We start from the raw sequence: 11,035 nt of genomic DNA, 5'->3' as shown, positions 1-11,035 counted from the left end.
CCTTGGACCAAAATTTGTTGCAGCATGAGGATGTGGACAACTTTGAGCTGCTGAGTATGATGTCTGAGGATGAGAGTAAGTAGGACAATCAGACAGTGGGGAGACATGATCCACAGTGGGCTCAGGATAACTCACAGCCAAGAGAAAGTGGGCTTTGGCCCCAAAATACCAAAGTGTGGTGGGCCTGGCAGAGACTCTCAGGGGGTGTGGGTGTTTTGTGGTATAATCCTTGAGTGCCACCTAACAGTTCTCTCCACTTCGCTCTGCAGAAATCCAGGTCTCTGACCACTCACTCGTGTGTCTGTCCATGAATCCGGGAATAAAATATTTCATCGTGAGGAAATGCCCCCAGGTCAAGGGAAAGGAGGTAAACACCTACCTTATTCAAGCTGTACTTGTGCTGCCATTCCACTCCCACCTGGGGAAATAAGAAGCCTGAGCACCTGGACATATGTGCTAGAAGCCCATAGAGCCAACTGACAGGCTGGGGTGGCTTTCTGTTTCTGGGTTTGCTGATGTTCCATCCCCCACAGTTCTCAGAATCAACCTGCAAGTCCTCCAGGCCGCATTCCCACAAGCAGGTGGGAGACACCTGCTTAATTCGTGTCCACTTAGAAACACAAAGTCCAAAGATGGCCAAGACTGTTTTGGTAAGCCTGGGAGCAGGGGTGTCCCCTGGTGCTTACACCTGGGTGGGGAGCAGACACTGGTCCAATACCATGGACTACTCATGCCCTCTTGAATTTGGAGCTTCTGGATGATCAGGAGGATAGAGGGGAATCAAGAAGGGAGAGGTCAGTGTGAAGGGCTGGAGCTGAGATGAAGGAGATCAGCAGCTTGTCCACTGCCATGTCTGAGGGAGTCTGTGTGTCAGGTGGCAGCATGCAGTCCAGAAGGGCAGGGGCAGGTATGGGTGACAGATGAGAATAGGATAGGACCTAGGTTGCAGATTCCCTTGTATGGGATGCTGACGTCTATGGAGGAGGACAGCAGTGTGAGGTTCTGCATGTTCCTTGAACAAGGAGCTGAGAGAGTCTCTCTGCAGAGTCGATATGGATGTGGAGCAAGCACACTAAATGTCCAGGTAACCCAATGACCACCCTTGCCGAATGAGGTGCCCTCCTACATCCCAGCCAGCACTGAGCCTCTGGAGGCCAGGAGCTCTCGTGGCTATGTTTCAGCACTCCTGTGTGTGGTCATGTTCCTGGGTCTGATTTGGGCCCTGGCAATCCAGACCAACGCCTGTAGGTTTTGTGCCTAGGCCATTCCCAATGCCGCCTGCATCCTCGGGCAGACCTGGGATCATGGAGGCTATTGTCCCATTCCTCCCAACTTGTGGGATGAGATTGCATCTGTATGCAGGTAGTTGAGTCCTTTCACTTTGAGAGGAGTGCAGCTCCACAAAGAGCAATGGCAAGCCCAGGAAGTCCTATGTACAAGGATTGGGCTAGTAGCCTATGGGAAGAGCCTACACAATGAGCAGGAGGTCACCCTCAGGTAGTAGGGTCATGGATGTTGCCCTTGTATTTAGAGTGGAGGTGCCTCCAGAATGCCCCTGCCCACTGTCCTTGAGTAGTCACTTCAAGGCCCATTTCCTGAAGGCCTGTCTCCCATGCTGCTCCAGGTGACCTGCCAGGATAGGGCTCCTGTCGTCATCCGCAGTGCTCTCGACCTACACTTGCTTACTCAGGAGAAGCCGGAGGATTATGAGCTGGGCCAAATCATCTCTCACCGTCAGAGTAAGTGAGACAATCAGATGGCAGAGAGCAAGGGTCAGGATGTGGACTCACGTCAACTCTTAGCACCAAAGAGTAGTCTCTGAGCCCCAAGAACACTCCGACAGGTGTGTTGGGTTTGTGCACAAAGACAACTGCACTTCTGCTGGTGGAAGTTCTTGAGGTCCAATAGTGTACCCCAGTGGATATTGCGGCTCCCCACCAGGTACCCTCCCCTGGACATGGACAGGCATACAAAGCTGACATCATTGAGGAGTGAGGAGGAAAGTCTCTTTCCAGGAGCAGTATGTTCTCATGGTCTGGGATAGGAGTGGTTTCAAAGGAACATGGGAATGCATGGGCTAAAGATGGAACTGGCATTTTGTCTGAGGGAGTCTGTGTGTCAGGTGGCAGCATGCAGTCCAGAAGGGCAGGGGCAAAGTCCAAAGATGAAGCAGTACTAATGAAATCCTTCTGTGTTACCAGAAATCCACTTCCTGGGCAGAGCATTGCCAGGATTCTAGCAAGCAGTAACAGGATGAAATTGGGAAGAAAACACAGCCTGGGAGACAGCCTGAATCATTTGTTTTTGCATAAATTCCATGGTCTTCCGCACCTGAGTCCACTTGCCAAGGAGTGATCACAATAGCCAGGTTGTGATCCCTAACTAAAGTCAGATGAGGGCTTCCTGAGCACGTAGCCACAAAGCTCATCTGATAATAATGCCAGTGCTTTTTCATTGGTTGGTTGATTGGTTTTTGTGAGCCAAACACCACAGCAGCCATTATCCCAGCCTGTGTACACTGAAGACCACCATCCCTATGAGTTCTAGGATCACTTGTCTCCTATCTTATCCTTCTGTTAGGTTAGTAGAGTCTATGGAAGAGGAAGTCTGTGTGGGGCCTTGGTAGCCTAAGAAATTCATAGCAGAGATCCCCACATCCAACCCAGAAGGGATGGAGAACAGGCTCTAGGTTAGAGGAGGGTGACAGGAAACACGTGTTCAGAGGAAGGAGAAGCAGGCTGTTGTATTTTCCCACTTGGGGTCATGGTACCACTGGGCCATACACCATGTCGGAGGGAAGCAGTCCCTTTGCTGGTCTTTTGAACCATTGTTCTCAGTAGGGCAGCATTTGGAATGTGGCCTCCGTTCTCAGAAGCCTGGTTCACATGGAGGCAGGCTCCACCAACACAGAAGCATGGCTCTAATGTGGTATCCGTGCTGGTCAGCCTGTCCTCACTGTGGCCATACTTGAGGAAAATAACTCAGAGGAGGAATCCTAGGCCTTTTCTCTGGGTTTCATAGCATTCTCTTTGGTTGTGCACTGAGGCTGTCCATAAAGCTCTAGTGTGTGGCAGTGGAGAGCTCCTCAGCCCTTGCCACACAGGCATAGACTGGGAGAGAGAGAACGAGGGTGGCAGAGAGGGAGAGACAGAAAGATGGAGAGGAGGAGGAGGACCTCTACTTGGAGAATGAGGATTCAGTGGAGCCTACAGGAACAAGGTACTGTTGCCCAGGGCGCACCCCTGTTTAGGTCTTCCTCCAACCATGCTCAACCTTTCTTCCAGTCCCTCCCACCTCCCAGTAGTGTATTCATCTTGAATGAGAATTTCATGTTGACATTAGAGCACTCACCATCCAATGCTTCCCTCCAAACCCACTCATGAAGATGGCTCATGTGGGGACTGAATCTTCGGCACAGGAGCCTTTTGTGGGAGATTTCAGATGTAAATGTAGTGGTGTGCTTTGGCAGATGCAAGAGGACCTGAGATGTTCTGGAGTCCAAAGCCTTTGGTAGGAACAGACATTAGGTGTGTGGAAGTGCTCTGCCTAGTTTTTCCTCAGGGAGGACTGTGGAGGCTGTCTTTGTTGGTATTGGTGCTGAATTGGAGAGCTCTCAGGTGTGTGGCTCTGGCCTTTTCTGGCACAGGCTCTCAGATGTTGGGGTGTCCTAGGGAGCACCTCCTGAGTGCCACCTTCTTTTTGTACACCCCTCTCTCCCCAGAGCTGAGGATTCCAGCGCAGGCCAACATATTTTATGCCAAGAATCCCCTCAAAAAATCCAGCTTTGTGCTGAGGAAAAGGAGCCTCTCCCAAAAGAATGATGAATGGATCCAGCCTCAACCTCCCTCTCATCCTGCAAAGAAGGCTCCAGCCCTCCTGAGGATGCTTGCAAAACCATTCTGCTGCTGTGTGTCTGGGCGGGGCTGAGGCAGCCCAGAAATATTTACATTGATTACTATTTGCTTCAAAGTTTGAATCTATAGTTTGCCATTGTCTTTGACCTTGTTTAGTAACACAGTTGTTACTCTATCCTGTATTTGTTGTTTCCATTAATATATTATTATTTTAAAATATATATGTTTTTGTTACCTGATCTACTCTGATGATTTGAGTATACTAAATGTAGCAGTGTTTCCTAAGGGACACATCCAAACCAACAGGAAGGAATGTTTCATTCTATCAGCAAGAACTTTGGTTTTTAGGAGTTTGGCAGATGGCATTATCTGAGTCAGTTTTCCAATGGGGGCAATGAAGTATCAGCTATCATGGTACAAACACAAACAAAGACACACAAACACACACAAGAGCACACACACTCACTGAGAGATAGACAGCTGGAGTTGGTCTCTGCTGAAATACTTTGGAGACGTGGTTCTGATTTCTCCCATTTTGGAGTATTTTCAATTGCACAAGGTGTCTTGCAAATGAACCTATGTCTGAGGAAGACATGCATGTGTACTTCACATGCCACTTTTCACATAGCAGGAAGGTCATGTCATGTAGTATTTTTCAAGCAGCTGTGTTTTGACTGTGAACCATCCCATGAGGTCAGCTGTGGAATTTTCCACTGGTAGCATCACAATGGGGATCCACTCTTTGGATTTGGGGATATTTCCGATTTTCTTGATTCAGATTGGAATGATATATATATATTAGTTTTTGATGAAAATTCTGCATTTGATGGTAATGAATGCCATGCATCTAGGAATCTGTAGACTGCAGACAATGAATGGATGCCTACTGTTGCCTGGACTGGTCTGAAAAGTCCTGTAGCATCTGAGCAAGTGTGAGGGCTGTACAGGTCTTGCAAAAAGTCCAGGTCACATGACCCTGCAAAAAGCTGAACTCCTAGTGGTCTCCACAACAGTGTAAGGGCCAAGGAGAAACACACTTCCACACAGAAGTTGGGAAGCTACCTTATGAAGGTGATCATAGGTACAGGATCCTCTTGGTAGGACCAATTTTCTATTGGGCCAGAACTGTGCTCTGATGTGGTTGCTGAGAACTTGGAATTTTCTAACTGAAGCAGTTCGTGCAAGCTGCTTCCACTTGCAGGAACAAAGTGTGTTCTCATTGACCACTTTGGGCTTTCCCTGGTTCAACTAGAGTGTCAGAAGCACTTGTAATGATTGGCATTCACAGTTTCACATTGAAGCCTCTGTGCCATCTGTCAACCACTGATGGCTGCAAGTGGGGAATGGAAGCCATTTGCTGCAAGCAGTTTCAACTTGCAGGACTAACTTTGTTGTAAGTGGGCACATGGTGTTTTTTCTGTGTGAGCTAGAAGAAAGCAAAACTGCTTCTTACAGGTGACAGGCATGCTTTCACATTGAAGCTTTTGTGCCGTTGATCCAAAAGAGTTCACTCATGTTGGCACCTGCACTTCAACTGTATGTGGTAAACAAGTGTGACAAATGGATGTCAGTGAGACTTTGGAGAACGGACCTTCTCAGCTGGTCCTCTTTCCTCCTGAAAGTTGGTGATCTCTTTCTGTCACACTTTATGTTTCATGCCTGAACTGTGCTCTGAATGTGCTTGATGAGAACAGTTTAGAAGTGCAGAAGTGAAGCTGTTTGCAGAAGCAGCTTCAAGTAGCACAAGCTAACTTGTTCTCAGTGAGCACATGGAGATTTTTCCCTGGTTGAAGCAGTGTGAATGAGAATGGCTTCTCAGAGCTGGTAGGCATGTTTGCATTTGGCAAACATTGCCATCTATCTCCAAGAGTTCCTTGCATGCAGAAACCTTCTTTTTAAGTGTTCTCAGAAAGGTCTGATGAGTGGATTTCCATGGAATTTCGTGGAATTGATCTTTTCTGCAGTCCTCATTGGCTTCTTAAAATTGGTGATCCTGGGTGCAAGGACTCTCTTGCCAGCCAACATTGTATTTTGGGCCTGACCTCGGCTCTGGATGTGCTTGCTGAGAGTAGTTTGGGAGTGCAAAAGTAAAGCAGTCTCTCAGCAGCTTCAACATTCAGGAGCTCATTTTGTTCTCAGTGAGCACATTGGGGTTTGTCACTACTTAAACTAGCGTGAAGAACCACCGCTTCTCAGAGGTGGCAGTTTCCCTTTGAAGTATTTGTACATTTGGTCAGTGCGAGTTCAATGCAGGCAGGCACTTGGATTTCAAGTGAATTCTGTGACAAACAATTGAGCAATGGATTTCAATCAACCTTGGGGAATTGCTCTTCCCAGTGGGCCCACAGTTCTCCTCCAGTTGCTGAACCTAGGTTTAAGGGCTCTCTTGCTAGCACTCTTTGCATATGGGCTGAAACTGCTCTGAGTGTGCTTCCTGAAAATATTTGGAAGTGCAAAACAGAAGAATTTTGGCAAGCAGCTTTCATATTAGGAAATGACTTTTTTCTCATCATGCCCATTGAGCTTTGTACCTGGCTGGAGTAGCCTTAAATCCAATGGCTTCTGAGAGCTGGCAGGCCCAGTTTCCATTGGAAGCAACTGTGCTCTTGGTCAATGGCAAGTTGGTTACTGTCAGGTACCTGCAGTTTCAATGAGTTTTTAGAAGAAGGAGACCAAGGGGATAAGATGAAACTTGTGCAATTCATTTCCTAATCAATGTTGGTGATGCTAGACCAGAGTGGACTTTTGCAATGATGCTTTCTCATGTTTTTTGCAGGAAATGTGTTCTGAATGTGCATCCTGAGATGCATTTGTAGGGGGCAAACAGAAAAAGTTTGTGCACAAAGTAGATTTGTTCTCAGTGAACACGTGGCGGGTTTTCCTTGGTTGAACATGCAGGAAGCAGAACCTCTTGTCAGAGCTGATGGCACCATTTCACTTGGAACCATCTATGCACTCAATAAAGTAGAGGTCATTGCAGACAGGCTCATGCAACTTCAAGATAGTTTTCAGAATCCGTTTGAGGAATGGATTCCAAAGAATCTTTGAGGTATTGACCCACCCATCAGTCCTATCACTTCCTATCTGAGCAAGTGCTCCAAGGTACAAGGGCTCTCCTGCTAGCACACTTTGGATATTGAGCCTGAACTGTTCTCTGAATGTGCTCAATGAGAAGAGTGTGAAGTGCAGAAGAGAAGCAGGGTATACAAACAGCTTCAATTGCAGGATGTAAAAGTGTTTCTAGAGAGCATATTGGGGTTTGGGCTTGGTTGAACTAGTAGGAATTGGAATCCTTCTTAGAGCCAGCAGTTACGGCGTCTTGTATAAAGCAGAGTTTGTTGCTCATGGGTAGTTTCTGCGTCTTGTATAAAGCAGAGTTTGTTGCTCATGGGTACCTTCGTTTCCAGTGAGTTTTCAAAAAATTTGAGAAAAATATTTCAATGAAACTCTGGGCCATTAATCTTGTCAACCGTCCAATGTTCCACGTGAATATTGGTGATGTCCCAAGGGATCTCTGGGTAGCACAATTTGCACTTTCACGTCGTCTGAACGTGCTGGCTGAGAAAAGCTTGGAAGTGCAGAACAGAAGCATTTTGTGCAGGCAGCTTCCAATTGAAGGAACGGTCTTGTTCTCTGTAAGCACATTGAAGTTTGTTTCTGGTGGAAGCTGCATGAAGTGGAACCGCTTCTCAGAGCCGGCACTCTCAGTTTCTCTCTGAAGCTTCTGTTCCATTGGAAATGTAGATTCCCTTCAATAGGGCCTCATCTAGGGAGTCTGCCCATGTGCCTCCCACTTGATTCAAACTTCTCCAGTGCACTTGTTGTCAAAGCAGGGACTCCGAGGGGAGAGGGGCTCTCCATTCTCCACACTGAAATCTCTCAGCAGGGAGGACTCCTCCATGCTTGGATGGCAGGGCTGTGATCACCTGGAAGGTGGAAATAGGAGGCTTCTAGGGGGCTGGTGGTGTTCCTAGCCAGGGTGCTGGTCACTGCAGTGCATTTAATCTATGGATCTCAAGGAGACTTATGCTGCAGATTTGTGTAATTCTGCATCTGTTTGCACATAGATCTTCATGTGGGGAAAAAGCAGTGTTCTCAAAGTTTGCTTTATATTATACTCAACTGGTAATTTACAAACCCCAGTGTCCCATCTTAGCCCAGAGCCATTCCATCAGCCCAGGGCCAGTGGGTGGTCCAGCGGTCATTACTATGCACAGCTCCTAGGTGGCTCCAGTGTGTAGCTGAATTTGAGAGCCAGTGTACTGTAGGATTTGCCCTTGAGGTTAGAATTCATTGACTTCCTCTTATGTCATTTGACTAGTCAGGATGTCTCATTAACTATCTGTGAAATCTTCAAGTTAGCAATCTCTGGTCATTTCTACCCTCTGAGGCACTGGTTCAACAGTTGGTCATGGTCATGGGTAGTCCTGGGTCACAATGAGGGAGAAGAAGACAATAATGTAGAATGGTGGTGTAGAGAGTAAGGGTGGGGCCAGAGCCCACACTGTGGTTAGGGTAGGGAAGGGATCTGAAGAGACTACCTTGAAAGTGAGCTCTGGCTGCAGTTAACCAGGAATCAGGGCCTGGAACTGGAAGCCATGACAGGGCTTCTGACTAGAAAGGACACATCCTTCTGGGCTGAGTTGGAGGTCCATCCAGGCAGAGGCAAACAGAGAGGATGCAGGAGAGGGGGATGGTCTAGATCACAGAGCAGCTCCGTCATCATATCTTAGAGAATGGATTTTTTTCTTCCAGTTGTTGGTAAATGCTGATTTATTCATGTGATACATTCACATCTACCTTGTCCTTTGGAAAGGCCGCTCAACCACCACAGGCAGTGATATCTTGGTGGATGTGTGCATTCTAAAAGGAGGTGAGGTTGGCGCCAATAGAGTGTGTGGGCGCTCAGGCATTGGCAAGCTTGCTTTGGAGAGTGAATCCTCTAAATGTTATTGGGATGGCTTTTGAGAGCTCCTGTGGTTTGGCTAGACATAGAATTCTTCCACACAATTTAGCATGGTGTATATTTTAGAGAGCATGATCACTGAGGGGCAGCTTGCCGGTTTGAAGCCGTGAGCATTAACATCTATCAAGTTTCTCACCTGGAGTTGGCTACCTACAACTGGTGACAGTGTTTTGCTACTGCTGAGCAATACTGAACAAGTCTCTGGGCCAGTAATCCATTGCTGAACTACATCACCAACAAAAAGACACTGAGTGAAGGTGAGGACCAGAAGAGCCCGGGAACCACCAGACAGCAGCCCTGAAGTCCTGAGCTCTGGCACATCATATGCCAACTCAACTGGGTATCAACCTTGTCTTCCTGGGCTCATTAGAACTGTGTGCTTCAACTTTCAGAAGCAAATGCAGAATGATAGAATCTTCTCTGAGGACACTTTTCTAAGTCTTGTTTGCAGCACATCTTCTAAGTCTTATTTGCAGCATGTCTTCACTGGAATGAGTAGGCATTCGGCATTCTGTTGTACTTAAAATTCATTCTACCCCTACTTGGTAGGTTGTGTGAAAGTGACTCGGCCTGAATGCATTTTACATGCCAAAATATGGCTTGTCTTTTCTCCTAAACTTATCAGGGCAGTCAGAGCAGCCAAGGAGTACTATAAATTCAGGCATAAAATGGCCAGATATACTTGGATCACTGTACATCTTTCTAGAACCTTCTTTCATGCTCTGGCTTCCCTGAGTGTGGGGACTCTGTGATCCAGATTTGTTAGCAAGTAGTTTTCTTGGAAGGCGATGCTAGAAAACTCCAGGTGGGAACAGGAAGTGATTAGGAACTAGAAGACAGGGTGTACCAGCCAGTTGTTGTCACACAGTTCTGATAAGGAGTCCTGGGGGTTCATGTAAATCATGTTATTAATAGAACCCTTCCTACAGGGTTAGAGAGCTGGGGGTTCTCCACCCACTCCTGCCAGCCATGGCAGGATTCTGCTGCTGGCCTTCACTGTAGGCAGATGGGCCATGGTCCTGGGGTCTCTAGGTCAGCTGGGGTGTGAAGAAATGGCATAGTGCTGGACAATGTCATCCAGCTTTAAATCCCCAGACTGGGATCTTTAGCAGGGCAAGGTCAGAGACTGTACTCAATGCAGTGTCTACTTCTCAACATAGTGCCAGGCACACAGCAGAACTTCATCAATACCCGTGGAATGCGCTGGCTCGCCCCAGCCCTGCTCCAGGCCTCTCTCAGCTGGGCTCTCTCTGCTGGTCCTGTCTGTTCTAGTATATTCAGCTCTTGCTTCTTTGTATTTCGCTTTCCTGAATTATGTCCTCTTTTTCCACACTCCTGTGGTCACTCTTTCTCCACACTCCTGTGGTCCCAAATGGCTGTCTGGCGGGGCTGTGGCAGAGAGATCTCATTACTACCAGAGATGGAGTTTTTAAACCAAATAAGACACGTGCTCTGCTGCTTAGGATTGTCTTCAGCATAATGTGAGGTAGAAAGTTTGAAATTAGGATTGTCCTCCCAATCTTAAGGCATGTCATCCCTGTGTGCAGATCAGAAAGAGCCCTGGGAAGAAAGGCAGGTGTGGGTTTGGAATCAGAGACCAGCATGAGAAGAACACTTTCACTGCTTACTAGACAATGAGCTTGGGCTTGTTCTGTAACCTCTTGGGACCTCAGTGTTTGCATATCTGAAATGGGGATAGTTGTATGACTGACTTCAGGAGGTGGGTAGAGAGAATCCTAGAAGTAGAGGAAGAAAACACACAGCATTTGTGAAGCACCCTGCCCCCATCTTTAGCCTTTCCATGATTCTCTAAGCATGTGTTGATTGGCTGTTGGTTACAGCATGCCTGTAGATCTACCTGAGGTACCATCTAATCCACACGGATGGAGAAGCTCACTTTTGCTCAGTTGCCACATTTGCAAGGACACCTTCTAATAGAATCAGATCTAGGAAGCTGGGGTCCCTTTCCAGAACATACAGGATCCACAGCAAAGTTCAAGCCCCTGAGACAGAGGGCTTCTGCTGGTGTCCTCATGTCCTCATGGGCACTGCAATGCCTTTCTCCACCGATATACATTGAGAGCCTGGTCCAGGCCAGGCCAGGGCTCCCTGCTGAGGATGTGGCAGAGAATGAAGCACATGCCTGGCTGGCTTGTAGGGGAACAGTCGGGGGCAAGACAGGCCAGTGATGGTGAAGACAAGACCAGTTAGTTGA

At 47.5% G+C, this 11,035-nt stretch overlaps 1 long non-coding RNA gene across 1 annotated transcript; it reads left to right on the top strand.

The window, feature by feature from the left end:
• Window positions 1-429: 429 nt before the first annotated feature.
• LOC144372345 (uncharacterized) lies at window positions 430-3,767 on the top strand. Its single transcript, XR_013432362.1, has 3 exons — window positions 430-650; window positions 1,625-1,739; window positions 3,722-3,767. It is a non-coding gene; the product is annotated as an uncharacterized LOC144372345 (long non-coding RNA).
• Window positions 3,768-11,035: the final 7,268 nt, after the last annotated feature.

Source organism: Ictidomys tridecemlineatus (genome assembly GCF_052094955.1).
Source record: "Ictidomys tridecemlineatus isolate mIctTri1 chromosome 12 unlocalized genomic scaffold, mIctTri1.hap1 SUPER_12_unloc_5, whole genome shotgun sequence".
In the NCBI taxonomy this organism is placed as follows: Eukaryota; Metazoa; Chordata; class Mammalia; order Rodentia; family Sciuridae; genus Ictidomys; species Ictidomys tridecemlineatus.
The sequence above is the reverse complement of the archived record's forward strand: the minus strand, read 5'-3'. Positions and strand labels throughout refer to the sequence as shown.